The sequence below is a fragment of the Euprymna scolopes genome, chromosome 30 (assembly GCF_053919585.1).
Source record: "Euprymna scolopes isolate OS-2025 chromosome 30, ASM5391958v1, whole genome shotgun sequence".
NCBI classification, from domain to species: Eukaryota; Metazoa; Mollusca; class Cephalopoda; order Sepiida; family Sepiolidae; genus Euprymna; species Euprymna scolopes.
The window spans coordinates 84,212,991-84,229,190 of NC_136511.1; the positions used below are offsets into that span (position 1 = coordinate 84,212,991).

Below are 16,200 nucleotides of genomic sequence, written 5' to 3' on the forward strand. Positions count from 1 at the left end.
TTTCAAATCCAAATAAAGGGGGCCTATAATTGAACTCTCTTCACACCCTCTATATGAAGCTCTCTCTCTCTCTCATATTACAGTCACAGATCTTATTTTCATTTTTCTTTTTATTCTTGTATTTCAACCGACAATTTATGATATTGTATGTGATATAAAAATATTACGTTCTTATTTTCAAATTTTTTTTAATAATCAAGCACTCTGCTCAAGGTCTCTCCCATTAATTGTACATTTATATTAGGTTGGTGGAAAAAATAATGTCGTTTATATATATATATATATAAAGTATACTTACGCAAATAGATATGAAATGTCTTTGTTAAAGTTTGTGCCATATTTCCATGGAGTACAGGCGCGAACCCCACAATTTTATTATACAATCCCTATTTAAGTTGAAACATACTTATCAAAGTATTCTTATGTACATCTATATCAAAAACACTTGTAAACGTTTTTTTTTAATTTTTTTTTATTTCCATACTTTGGGGGCCAGGCGCGAACGCTGACCCCACAATTTTTATGAACCACCATTCTGACAGATCAAACATACCCATTCCTGATCCTTGATACATCTATCATTATATGCAATCAGTTTTTTAAAATAGTCAACCATATAGGAGCCTATTCGTGACCAGACACACACACACACACACACACACACACACACACACACACACACACACACACCGACGTTCAGCTTTATATTATATATATATATATATATTGATTTTCAGTATTTACTTCAAAAGAGCTCAATACATAGGTAGTTCTAGGGTTTAATTTTGAAAAATTCGACAAGATAACTTTATGCATTATAAAATATAACAGCAAGATAAAATATAAAAGCAAAAAAAAAGAAATGAGGGCTTAATGTCGCATGTAGTAGATGTCCATTCATTTAAAATATCAGTCTCAAACCGTCAGATCAAAATGTTTGTTTTATGTGAGAAACGATGTTAATCAGTAATTGGAAGACGATTTGAGATTAATTAAAAAAAGATTTATTACGATTAATCCCCACTAATCTGTAGTAGTAGGATTTAACAATCGAAATCTTGTTTGAAATAAAAGCTGAAAGGATTGTATGGAAGCCAATCTGGGATAAAGATTCATTTGGCTTTGTACTGCTAAAAAAAAAAAAATAAAATAATAATAAAGAAAAAAAAAAGTCATTCTGCCTTTATTTTTTAATTAAAGAACATAAAAAGCATTGATTTTTTTTTAAAACTGTGCTGTAATAATAAAGAAAATATATACTTTGATAAAAACACACATTTGTTGCTTTCTCAAAAGACACGAATATACAACCAGTCATGAGACTGCATACTTCTGCATGACAACGTAAGTGTAAATTCTGTCAAAACACTACAAACTTGATCAACCTATTCAAGGTTATATAAGATGTGAAACTTCATTGGCTACAATATGGAGAAGCGAATCTCAATGATGAACAGAACGAAAATAGTTCATTATATGGCAAAATTAGAATACCAATACAAATGCCCGGTGAAGTTTGAACTCATAATAATTAGATAGGAAGGGGGGGGGGGTCACTAAATTAAAAGCTTGTCCCAATTTTGTTGCCTTCCCACAAGGACAAAGCCAGACTAAGTCGGTTTTTAATGTGGGTGAAAATCTAGCTCCCCCAAATGGGGGCATTCTGGATTGGGACAAAAAAAAAAAAAAAAAATTAAAACTTGCCTCAGTCTAGAAGGATTACTTATTTCACTGATTGTGGACAAAACAGATACTACACTCATCAGCTGAAACGTTGTGAGAATAATATCCAAGATGCGAACAGTAGTCCAAATAATAATACAAATTATCAATCTTCATTTAAATAATTCTGAAATTAATAAAATAGGTTGAACACGTAAGAAATCAAGATTAAAGATTTAATTAAGCAGAAACGGAATTTACCAAAAAGACGAAATTAAGGAAAATTTAAAATGCAAAATGTCTTCTCCTAAAAATTCAGTCAGCATTACAACCGAAACTAATTTTTTTATTTACAAATACAAAATATTTTTCGTTATTCAGCTGTGCAACGGACAGCATTTCCCATCATGTATTGATTTATAATTTTTGTACTGCTGTTCATCTGTGTCTGTGTGTTTGTTGGTGAGACATACGGGTACACTTAGGTATGCACTTGTGTTTTGTGGAAATTTTCAGTAGTTTTAGTCATGAATTTGTACAAGTGTAGTATCTGTTTCTAAATTTTTGAGATGAGGATACATAATTTGGATTCTTTGGACAACTGTTCTAATCTTGAGTTTTATTCGCACAATGTTCTTTTTAAGGTGTATGTTGTTGGACACTATAGAATCTTTCTGTTGAACTCGAAAATTTGCATGGAATTTCAATTAGAATCCTTTATTTGGATTAAATAAGGATTCCATTCAAAATTCCATACAGATTCCCGAGCTCAACAGAAATATTCCCAAAATACACTTGGTCGAAGGTTATATCGGTCGAATTGTGAGAATAACACTGACTGACTAGGCATTGCGATTCAAGGTTGTTTCCGTGTGCAAACCATTCATGGTTCCAACAGTGGACTTTGTAAAGATGAGGACCTAGAATCAGGTCAGCGTTCTGCTTCACTGTCTTCAGCCAGGTTTTGAGTTGACCACTGTGACAGTTTTTTCAGCCTAGTGGTGCAGTGGGATCAATGACTTCACGGATGAAATCATCTGGGTGTCGTTGAAAAGCGTTGTTAAACCAGCGAAGGCATCAGGTAAAGAGAGATTTTTGGAGGGAATTGATCCTGCAGTGTGAATTGTGCTGTTGAGGACAAACTGTTGCCAGAGGACACAGAGGATGTGGCGAAGGCAGCGATGATCGAATATCACCAGTTTGCATAGGTCACTTGAGTATATAGCAAACTTCATTTTGAGGATTTAGTCATTTTTTTCATTGAAAAACAAAAAGCAAAAGGAACTTTAAAAGTTTAATATTTTATTTTTGGGCAATTATTTTAATAAAATAAAATTTTATTATATCCAGCAGTGGCTTGCAGAGGTCTGGTTATATCCTGGGTCAATTCCTTGGGTATACTCCAAAAACTCAAATATAAGTCCTAGTACTGAGAAAGATAGTTTGAATATGATTACTCTCTCCCATTCAATTTGGATGCCTGGCGTCACTGTCCCTCTTCCTCTATATAACATGAGTGTCTAGCAAAAGCTTTGCACTTTAGAATGCAGGTCACCTTTTATTTTATTGATAAGTTTTGTTTTTTTAAGACAAACAAAAAAAATAATTAAAAAAAATTATTATTTATGAACTAGCAGGCTGCCTGACTGCTTGGTCGTAAAATATGCTTAAATATGATATTTTGATTAATGCAGATTTCGTATTTATTATATTAGACCCAATATATAGTAATGATTAAAAAAGTTAAAAAAAAAAAAAAAAAAAAAAAAAAAAAAAAAAAAAGAACCACCACCGAGAATCGAAACTAAAACGTTTAGCTTACGATTTACTTTTTCCTTTGATGTTAATTCCTGAGCTATGAAGACACATTTGCTGCAAGGCTAAAACATTAACCAATAGCTATTACGTTACACATGTATATTCGTAATGCTGTTTGAATTTCACCTGGCAAATTCTATTTTTTAAATTTTCACACTTTTACACTGATTTTCTCTGACTAAAACCCAAATATAAAGTTTTGAATACCCTATATATTAAGTTTAATGTCTGTAGACAACAAACTGAGAGAGCAGTTTGGTAGGCAATTTATTTAAACAAATGCATATATATATATATATATATATATATATATATATAAATTTGTGTTTACTGTAACCTTTTTATGCAAGTATAAATCATGTAGAATATCTGCATGAATGTAATTACACGTAATGATCATCCCATTAAAATGAATGTTTAAAAGAATATGCAAATTAGCTAGATCTTTTGAAGATGAATGCAATTCCACGACCCATATATAACAAAGTTATATTTTCTTTTCAAATAAATAGAGAAAAGGGTTTTTAATATGGATTTCAATACACAAAAAAAATTTATAGGAGTATAGATTTAAAATGCATAACTCTCTCTCTCTCTTCACTTTTTTCCTGTCGCTTTTTAATATTTTGCAAGATCTCTCCACTTCTCATAGTTCAACGAGTTAACTGTTTTCAAACTCCACCCTGTACAATCTTGTTTAATCATTTGATTCTAAGTCTTCCTTTCTGTTGAACTCGGAAACTTGCATGGCATTTCGAATGAAACCTTTTCTTCAGATTAAATAATAAGAGTCTCGTTCCAAATTCCATACAGGTTCTTGAGTTCACCAAAAAATATTTCTTAACCAGTCAACCTTTCTGTAATTCAAGACTTCCATGCTTCTACGACAGTTTATTCAGGAGGTCGAACACTCCACATGACATAACAGCACACCTAATTTGTCTTTGGGATAAATCTATACTGAATAAATATATTGTTTTCAGCAAATCCTCCAATTTAATATGTCGATTAGATTTCACATTATAGATTTACCTAATCATGGATTGGTCATTATAATCAACAAGTTTAATTTTGAAGGCGTTTACATTACAATCTGATAAAAAACATTGTTGAATATAAAGACAAAGTAAACAAAACAAATGATAATATTAAAGAATTCAACAATTTTCAATTAAATATTTCACAACATAATGTGTCAAATCAGTGTCATATTCTTAAAATTTTCAAGGTAAACCTTCTTTCTTTTTTTCTTTTTTCTTTTAAAAAACAAGAAAAAAGAAAGAAAACACTTTTTTTTCACCTGGAAGTCAGCAAATTATGGGATGTCCGCTGCAATAGTCTTGCAGGAATTAATTAATAAACATTCAGTTATTGTTTATGTCTTAAGCTGATATCACATGTTTGATATGAAATTTTAATTAGCATATTCTAATAATAATAATCTCCATATATCTTCAATAAAATGGCTGCAGAAATTCACCTCTGGACCAAAGTAGCATAGGTTTGTCACAACAGATGCCACATACAAATTCAATATATCTAAGCTAATAGCTACTATCTTATGTAGCTATCAAACACCATTATAGACACATTTAGTCGTTATATTAAAATACTACATTTCATCCTATGAGCAACACCATCACAATCGCAACATCCCCAGAGGAAGGACTCCCTATTTTTTTCTCTAAGTATTTAGTACTACCACTGCTACCAGTTTTCATCAGAATGAATTTTATACTTTCCACAGATTCTGTTATTACACCAACCGTAATTGCTTCAAGAAAACATAGACCTAACATAATCTTTCCAATTTCCTGTTCATAAATAATAAAGGCTTCTGTGTCAAAGTTCGTCCATTCTGATTGGCTGAGCTCTGAAAATTCTCATATTCCGGAATGCAATTCTTCCCTTTATAAATGAATGGTTACTAAAATTAAAATATGGCATCACTAACAGACATTATTTCACCTGCGGTCAAGTTTATTTAATGCTTAGGCTATTACAGTCATGTGTGTGGTGTGTGTGTGATTGTGCATATGATACAAATCACTCCATCGGACTGCTGTTCGTTATTATTCAACGGAATCAACACTCTGTAAAAAGGTTATTCTTCCTCCCCTCTCTCTTTATATATCTCTAACTGCGTATATTTCCCTTGCACATGTTTGTGTCTGTGTTTGGTTAAATATGCGTCTCAAATAAAAACAAAGACGCCTTTCTTTGATAAAAAATTGTAAAGAAATTACCAATAAGTTATCTACCTAATTGTCATTACACAGTTACATCTTCAAAGATTCAATGAGAAAATGATTTTGACTGTTTGTTTTGGTCACGTGACGACAAGAAAAATAGCTAACATTTCTAATTTCTATGATAACTATGTTTTTTTTATTTAACTATTAATTAATTTATACTTTGTTTTTTTTGTAAGTTTTTGCTTTTTACATTAATGCGGCATGGCAATTCATTAGATGCTATTGGTTACACATGAACATCATTATTTCGATTTCCGAATTTCGATACAATAACAAAGAGGAGTCAAAATGTTTATGAACATTCTCATTAATTATATTTGAATGCAATATTTTCTCTCAAAAAAAAAAAAAAAGTGCGAAAATAAGGATATTTAAAAAAAAGAAAACAAGAAAAAAAAACGTTTCCTTTTTTAAAACTTATCCTACAATTTTTTTTACATTCTTTTCTCATTTGTTTCTTCCATCTGAATTATCATTGGTCTCCCACTTACTTTGTTGGTTTAATCTCTGAACAGTTTTCATTTTAATTTTTCAATCGTTTTATTTATTGTTGGATAAATAACAGTGTTGAAAATTGATTAGTTATCATCGATCTGTCTATCTACTCAATGATATTCTTAAAATAGTTTATATTGGGAGTTATTTATTGTTTATAGAATAAAGTGTAGCAATGGGTTTTAGCTGAAAATGTTTACGTAAATTACCTAGGTTATATAAACAAAATAACCTTGGGAAGGCAGACGTCATAACGAAACTGAGGTCAGGAGGTCTGGAAGTTTAGAGTCGAGAGTTGGAGTTTAGTCACACAAGTGAATAGATGTACTTCAAGCCAGGAAGCAAGGCTGTGAAGAATAAGCATGTAGACGAAATGCAGATCCTGTGAGGACCATTCGAGACAACTGAAATAAATTTATATTTTAAAAATATAAAGTATTGTTCTGTGGTTTCACAAAAGAAGGAAGAGCAAAGGTCTCAATTGGTTATCGTTGGTTGTTTCATGTTTCATCACAGAGCTCAGCAGTGAAGATAGAAGAATTCTTGAAGAAAGAAAAGCATGAAGCATACATTATAAAAAATTATATTATTTATCTTATAAAAAATGATACCTTTATGTAAATATGAACTGTAATATATACACGTGTGATAACTCTCTGATACAACATGACTCAGTTTATATGTCGATATTATATCCTCTGACTAACCAACATACAATTTATATGTTTATAATCTGATCCCGTTATAAGAACAAAATACCCACCTCTTTATAACATTATGATAAAACACTATACTTTCATACAAAAAAAATTTGGCTAAATTTTGTAATTTATGACATTCCTCAGTGCGTGCTCACATACATGTCCATAGTACAAATAAACCCTCATGTTTTCCCCTCTGTCAACTTAAGGAATAACAGGCAGCAAACATGCATTGAACGATTTCAACGGATACGCCATTTTTATTTAAGATATTGCACTTCACAATTCGATGGCGTTTGCAATAACCATTAACAAGTCTTCAAATATTGTGTATCCACAAGTATTGAGAACATAAACATAATAAACATACATTTTTTTTTCTGCTTGTTTTCTATTTAAACAAACAAACCGAGCCATAGCAACACGTGGCCAGGTACAGCTAGTTAATAATAAAATTGTGAGAAATTAATTATTAATTTGAATTTTTACAAATTCTCTTTGCTTGTGATTTAGACTTTACCTTGTTAAATATAGTTTTTTTTTTATTAAGGAGTCACTACTTATCAAGGCCAAAAGCCACTGGCAGATAAGGATTGAAAATGATGGATTATCAGATGAATGATTGAAAATGATAAAAAAAAAAAATGGACAAAATTTGATTTTAAAGAATGACAAGAATTTGTTGACACCGAATTTGAAGACAACCATCAGGGAAGCAGTTCTATGGTATTGTGTTGCACAGATGAAAAGTTCTTGGAAAGAAACTGTTCATGTAAATCTGTTTGGTTTTTAGATATGCAGAGTAAAGAAAATTCCTTATAGTGGCAGCAGAAATGAGTTCTTGTTGTGATTGTCTTAATGGAGCTCAGTCGAGCATTTTCCATAGAAATAATGATTTTATAGATAGATTTTTAGATATTTGTTAAGATTCGATTTAATAGGCAAAAGAATATTGTAGCAGAAGTGTTGAACAAGAACTGAAACCTGGCAGCGGAATGTGTGAGAATGATTTGCTATATTTATGAAGAAAGTTTATTTTTGTTTTGTATGCAGGATATCGATATGAACGAAAACATAATTCGCATGCTGCAAAAAAAAAAAAAAAAAAAAAAAAGTTAATATTTCTTCTTTTTTTACATAGGTATCACCACTTATCAAGGCCTTGAGACCATTCGAGGACAAGGGTTAAAGAGTGTACAGTAGAAATTGGACAATATAGTAATCATTAGTAATGGAAATTTGGTGAATTCGTTAACTTATATGGAACAGCTCATCAAAAACTTGTTTACGTTAGACTTGAAGACAACCATATTGTAATCAGCTGGAAAGCAGGAAAACGGAAGACAATTCCATAGCCGTGCAGTTCTAATAAAAAAGCTTTGCTCATGGAATCTACGTTTAGGTTTAGATAAAGAGTGGGGGAAATTATTGATAGTGATTTCTGCTAGACGGTGTTCCTTGTGAAAGTTTGGCGAGGGGGGACCATAGATTGAAGCTCAACCAAGCACTTGCCATGAAAATAATGATAAAGCAGAGACACACTCGCAACATCTCTTCTGTGAGAAAGAAGTTGCAGGGAAGAGAAAAGGACATCCCCTACGAGGCTACAAAGTCTATTTTGAACTCTATCAAGCCAGGATAAGTCCTTTATAGCAGCTCCTGCCCAGATGTGGCAACAGTATTCCATCCTTGGACATACCTGGCTCTTATATAGATAGAGAATTGCATCAGCAGTGCGATATCTACTGGATCGATAGAAGGATCCCACCATTTTTCCAGCAGCCTTGGCAACGGATTTAATGTATGTATTCCACTTAAGATCAGGAGTAAAGGTCAAGCCCAGAAGCTTGTCAAAACATGAGGCCTTCCCAAGACAAGAGCCATTCATTTCAATTGATGCCAGATGGGGATCAGAGCGTTGATGATATAAAGATAAAAGCTTGGTTTTAGATGCATTAAAAGTAATCAGCCATTCCTTTCCCCATTGTACCACTTGCTCAAGATCAGAGGAGAGAGAATCAGAGAGAACTTGGTCATTTACGGTCTTAGGTGTGCTACCATAGATAGTAGTGTCATCAGCATAAATATCTACGAATGATGTAAGGATGTGATTTGGAAGATCATTAATATAGATCAGGAAGAGAGTTGGGGCCAGGATGGACTCCTGAGGGACTCCAGCATTAATACTGAGAGCTTCTGATTTCTGCTCATCAACCACTACTCTTATGAACCTATCAGAGAAATGATTTAATAATTGAGAAGACATTTCCAGCTATACCATAGCTGGAGATCTTGTGAAGTAAACCTTTATGCCATACTCTATCAAAGGCCTTTGATATGTCAAGAGCAATTGCCCTAGAAAGGAAGCCCCTGTCGAGATTCGGTAATCCTGAGATATAACTGTAAGCACATCTGCTGTAGATCTAGCAAAATGGAAACCATATTGCGTGCCATTAAGAAGGTTATTTTTGCTGAGATTGTTGATTAATTCTCTATTTAACACAGATTCCAGCAATTTACTCATGACGTACTTATAAAAGAACATGCTTGTCCAAGTAGCGAGCTATGTCACGTGATGACCGTTTTCTTTTCAAAAATGAAACCACTGCATTTTTATTTCAAGTAAAATCAATTCCTATTTGCAGCCGCGAAGGACGTCTTTCTATAGCAGTTAAGTTATGAATTTTGTAATATTTCTTTTCTAGATGCAAGTGCTAATATTATATTTATTTCAATTTTTAATCTTTATTTTTATTTCATTGTTTTATTGTGTAAATGGTTTTCTTGTGGAAAAATGTGCCGATTCTATCTGGCAAGTTCATTTGGAATATGTATTGTTTTATTTTTTTTTATAATAGATTTTTCTTGTCCATAAATGTTTATATTTTCCAAGTTTATAGCATAACAGATTTGGCAATTATATTCATTTTCAGTTAGTGAGAAGGGAATCTTTCACCATACTTTTCCCTAAACACGCCAAATGGACTTTTATTAATATTTCTTGTATAAAAAGGAAACAATTTTCGGTATGATTAGAACTTGAGACTCATGTTAATGATCCGAGGTCAATTTTGCATAACTGTATGCAAATTTTATTTCTGAAATATCTGAATTAAGGACTTCTGGCAGATATTTGGCGATCTCTTTTTAGGAGTTCGAATTTGGGGGAAGACTTGTGGAGAGCCGGTTTTAGATAAACATTGTTTTTTTTATTTTAAAAATTAAAATTAAGAAAATGATGTCACTTTTGAGCCGTACGTGAAACTAAAATATACTTTCTTGATCTTCTAGCTAGAATCAAAGGGTAGTATCTGTTCTGCCTAAAGATGATATAATATCATGGGGTTTCCGTACGTGCCGGGCATCCATACAATCAACATGTCACAGATTCCTATAAAGACATTGGCGATAAACCGTAATAACCAAATAAATAGAGGGGCAAGAGTGAAGCTGAGGCAAGCTCTGTTGTGGATTTTATCTCAACTGTTTTATTTAAAAAAAAAAAAAAAAAAAATTTTTTTTTTTTTTTTTTTAAATATATTCAGGGGGGATCAAAACGGTAATTTTTAGAGAAATACATCTGATGGGCTTGGAATGTTTTTTCATTTGTTTCGAACAATTCAGACTAGTGTATGCACAGAAAGACAAACACAGAAAGCATTTTAATTTCGGACGCCAAAGAGTAAACTTTGCTAGTTACAGTTATATAAGAAGATGAACTCGTATAGTGTGTAAAGAAGAAGACAAAATATTATGGTTTGTCAGAGGCGTCAGCTATTGGTTACTGCATTTACTCGTTGCTTGAAACTATAAAATGCAGTGAATAGGTCATCTTTTCTTTCTTTTTTTTTTTTTTCTTAAATATTCAGTATTTCATTGGTTAAATTTTATTTTAGTCATCCAATTTTTTTTTTTTTTTTTTTGAGTAAGTCTTTTGTAGTTTCAAACACTCATGGAAAAAACGAAGGTGAAAACGTCAACAAATGGCAAGAAAGCATGGTTTTTATTCCCCGAGTTTTGCTTAGCAGCGGGAGATCGTGTCTGCTGCAGTTCAAGTGTTTGCACGTGTCGTGCTAGGTACAGCTGTACTTGGCAAACACTTTGGCAACCGAATTAGAAAATAAAACAGTTTATGGCGATTTTTAATAGCTAGTCCCTCCACACACATTTTTTTTTTCTTTTTGTTTTGTTAGAAAAGAAAGGCTCAATATAAAAACAAAGTTGGTAAGAAATACCATCCCTGCCAACATAAAATTACCACTCTCCTACCCGGAGCTTGATTTTTCAGGTTCAACACTCTTAAAGGCAGCGCATTGGACGAATGATGGTGCTACAAAAAGACCGACCGGTTTCATTTTTGTTTGCTTCAGTGCAAGCATAAGTACACCGAGAACATTTCACCAATTCTTAGACATTTTTTTTTCTTTTGGTGCGAAGTTCTTTTTCTTATTTTCTTGCAAGAATCTCTTGGGGCAGGCGGGGCTGATGGAAGCGGAGAGTACAGGATGCAAGTGAAGTGATGAATGTCTAGTTCCTTATCACATGAAAATCCTAAAAACGGGCTCAAGTGGCAACAAAACCAACAGTTCTCCTTTATTTACCTATCCAACATCGCTGAAACCTCGAATAGATATGAAAAATAAAAAATTATATCCTCAAAAATTGTTGAACCAAAAACAAGTCCCATAAGTTGGGCTGATATTAATATATAAAGTTATCTTGTTAAAATTTTATGTTAGATCTAAATAGCAACAGCTCTGACAAATCGATATTTTATTCTAACTCGTCAGTTCTACCATTTTATGCTTTCAGCATGTTCTTTACACTAAAAAAAGATGTATTTCGCTTAAAATTCTTTCTGAAAATAATCATTCAGGTAAAGAAGATTGTTACAATGGATACAATTTTAAATAATGAACTAAAAAAAAAAAAAAAAAAAAAAAAAAAAAGAATATGACTTTTTGCCTTTTGGACCTGCCTTCATGCATCTTTTACTTATACATTATTTCTTTTAATTTAAAAATATGAACTAAACTGACATTTTTTTTTTCTTTTTTACATAGTGGTCACCACTTATCAAGTCCCGGAAGCCACTCGGGGATAAGGGTTATTGCGTGTACAGTAATCAATGGGATAGTATCGTAGTAATTGTTAGTATTGGAGATTTGATAAAGTGTCTTACTTAAGGGGGCGGTTTATCAGGAATTTGTTTATGTTGGACTTGAAGACATCCAAGTTGTAGTCAGGTGGGAAGCAGGCAAACAGAAGAGCGTTCCACAGGCGTGCACTTCTAAGAAAGAAGCTTTGGTCATGGAATCTACGTTTTGATTTAGGCACAGATAAAGAGTGGGGGAAATTACTGACAGTGGTTTCAGATAGACTGGTGTTTATCATGAAAGATTGGCGAGGGGGGACCAGAGATTGGAGTTCAGAAAAACACTTGCCATGGAAATAACGATAAAACAAAGACAGGCTCGCAACGTCTCTTCTGTGAGAGAGAGGTTGTAGGGGAGAGAAAAGGACATCCCCCACTATGCCACAAAGTCTATTTTGTACTCTGTCATGGCAGGGTAGGCTGTTTTTAGCAGCTCCTGACCAGATGTGGCAGCAGTACTCCATCCTTAGACATACTTGGCTTTTATATAGATAGAGAATTGCATCAGTAGTGAGATATCTTCTGGAGCGGTAGAAGGACCCCACCATTTTCCCAGCGACCTTGGCAACAGACTTGATGTACGTGTTCCACTTCAGATCAAGAGTAAAGGTCAAACCTAGAAGCTTGTCAAAACATGGAGCCTCCCCAAGACGAGAGCCATCCATTTCAATTGATGCCAGATGGGGATCAGAGCGTTGATGATGTAAAGATAGGAGCTTGGTTTTAGATGCATTAAAAGTAACAAGTCACCTCTTCCCCCACTGTTACTACATGCTCAAGATCAGAGGAGAGAGAATCAGAGAGAACTTTGTCATTTACGGCCTTTGATGTGCTGCCATCAGCATAGATGTCAACGAATAATTTAACTATGTGTTTTGGGAGATCATTGATGTAGATCAGGAAAAGAGTTGGGGCCAGGACGGACCCCTGAAGGACTCCAGCATTAATACGCAGGGCCTCTGATTTCTGTCCATCAACCACTACTCTTATGAACCTATTAGAGAGAAATGATTTAATAATTGAGAAAACATTTTCAGTTATACTGTAGCTGGATCGAAGGCCTTTGATATGTCAAGAGCAATTGTCCTAGAAAGGAAGCCTTTGTCGAGAGATTCACTCATCCTATGAGATATAACCAGTAGCACATCTGCTATAGATCTAGCAGAACAGAAACCATATTGTATCTCACTAAGAAGGTTATTTCTGCTGAGGTGGTTGACTACTTCTCTATTTAATATGGATTCCAGCAACTTACTCATGACACACAGGAGACATTGGTCTGTACTGAGAGGGAGATGACTTATCACCTGAATTCTTAAATACAGGGCAAACTGATGAGGTCTTCCAGGGAGTCGGAAAGCACTTCTCCTTAAGACCACGCTTAAACAGCTTTGTAAATTCTGGTTGAAGCTTTTTCAACACTATAATTGGAATGCTGTCAGGGCCAGTTGCTTTACTGGAATCAAGGTTCTTGATTAGCTTGGCGACCTCACGTACAGATATTTATATGTTGCATAGCGTGTTGTCTGTTATAGGAGGAAATACAGGGAGTTGATGGCCTTCGTCACATAGGGTAGAATTAGCTGCAAAGTTCTTGGCAAATAGTTTGGCCTTGTCTGATGCTGACGAGATGACCTCAGGTCCAGTGATGATGGTTGGAATAGAACGCACGCTTCTGTTCAGGATCCCGTTTGCTATTTGCCAAAACTGGTGGGAACCAAACCACTGCTCAGCTAGTCTGGATTTAACGGACTGAGCATATAGCTCTCTTGCATTTTTTTATTACTCTTTTACAGTGGTTGCTGGCAGTCCTGAATGCAGCTTTAGTCTCAGTACATCTATTATGTTGGTAGCTATGAAAAAAATGATTTCTATGCGCGATGGCAGCAGCACATTCTGGGGAGAACTATGGCTGGCTGTTAGTTTATGTTGGAATTTTTTGGATGGTATGAATCGGTCTATGCCTACAATTAACCATTCAATACTATGATACTATAGAGGACATATCCTTTTTAAACATGGAATGCAGAGGTAGAGCCATAGAGTATCGGTATACAGTTCGGTGACATTAATGAATCCTGTGCTGTGCCGGTTAGGGACAGCCAGTAATCTATATATTAATATGTAATACCCGCATACAGTCAATCTGAAGTGTTTGGTGTCAAAATTGAATAGTCATAATGGAAAAGGAAGGCAAGACAGAAACAGGATAGGAAGAGAAGGGAAAGAAAAAAATAGAAAGATAAAGCAAGAACAAGCAATAAAATCCAGTCAAAAAATGACAGGAACGTATGAAGATGAGGCTCTTGCAATTTAGTCGAAATTAACCTTTTCTTAAAGAAAAAATAAATGAATAATAATAATAATAAAAAAAAGCAATGAACTCACATCTATGAAGTGGAAATGAGTTTTTTCTGGATTAAAAAAAATGCAGAATTTCATTAAAAAGTGGAGAATTCACATCATTGCTATTATCAATGTTGAAATATGTTGAATAGACAGATTTCTGCAGTGTTCTACAACCTTCTAAATAGAAAAGGTCAAAAAAAAAAAAAAAAAAAAAGGCCTCATATTTAACAGGTCCTGCACTATTGGTCAAGCTCCAACCTCCCTTCCATCGTCACCATGTTGTGCCTCCGTTTTACAAGTACTTTGATGAAATGTGCTCATGACATACATAATCCCAACCATCTTGACAAACAGCAAAATCCCACCACTTCAGTGTTGGTCCCATCATGTCAGAAAACCTTCTACTTTAATAGTTTCTTCTCTCAAATTGCTAGATTTTGAATTCTCTCCCTGTACAGGATGGAATGATAAAAATGTTGCCCTAAAGAAAACACTGCAGCTTTATTTTAAAATTTATTGAAAAAAAAATCAATTCAGGTAACTTTATTATGTAGTAGAGTTGACATCTATTCAATGTAAACGCCTTCAGCCTTAATCACTGCCTTGATACGGGTCCAAAACTGGGAGAATGCCTTTTCCACAAGCACTGGCGGGAGCTCGGCAAATACTCGGTGGATGGCGACGATCAGGCTTGCTTTGGTGTTGTGGGAGGTCATATTAGTGATGTTCTTGATGTATGACTGAACAAAGTAGTTCCGCAAATTCACGTGGATAGAAGAGGGGGGGGGGGCAATGAGAGAAGGGTACAAAGTCGTAATACTCCTTCTGAAGCCAAGTCCGAGTCTCTTTCGACTTGTGGGCTGGTGCCGAGTTCTGCTGTCACACCTAGGGTCTGCCAGCGGCCACCTGATTGCACCAGGAGATCACCACACTCTTCAGCACATCCAGGTACACTTTGAAGATGTGAGGTGGCATGATGTGAAGCCCACTTGAAACCACACCAAAGCCCATAACCGTAGCCAGAAACTGCTTCATCACCTTGAGCACATCTGTTATTCGTGGCAATCCAGCAATGCATTTTGAGGGTGCTGGCAATGGTCATGTTGTCATAACTTGAATTGGTAGAGAGCAGGAGTTGTACAATTGTGCATCTCTGATCTTGCTCAATGTGTCACTTTCAGACATGATAGAAGGCTCCTATCACTGTTGGGATTTGTACACAACTGGCCAACTAGTAGATGGTCTGCAGCAAAAAAAACAAAAAAAAAACAAAAAAAAACGGTTCTCATGACATAAAAATGAAATAATGTTGTCTTTTCTAAGGTGACAATTTTATCATTCCACCCTGTACTAACCTATAGAAGTTTAACTGCAATATGAACAAACATTTTACTGCTCAACTCCCCACAGAACTCATTAGACACGATCTCAAAAATGGTAGCCACTTGTATGCCAAGTGTCAATCTGCCTTGTTTGGAGGTAAAAGAGTTTATATAAATCAATCTTTTATGCACTATTATATTCAAACGTCTTTTTTCCTCTTCTACTTGAACAATGGTTAGAAGTAAAGTTAGCTTTTTGTCTGATCCATAAAATTCAACCCCCCCCTCCAAAATAACTTAATCGACTTTGTTTATTGAATTCCTCCCAGAAGACTTCTGAAAATAATCAATCTTTTTAAGTAAACAAAGGAAAATCAATAAAAAAATCTTGGCATTATGATGACACACTCTCTCTGGAGAGCTTCTCCACATAATGGAGTATA

The 16,200-nt window shown here is 34.3% G+C and overlaps 1 protein-coding gene across 5 annotated transcripts in view; it reads right to left on the reverse strand.

Annotated features, from left to right (window-relative positions):
• Window positions 1-16,200, reverse strand: part of LOC145254869 (steroidogenic factor 1-like) — a 377,291-nt gene that overhangs the window by 33,657 nt on the left and 327,434 nt on the right. The window lies entirely within an intron of this gene.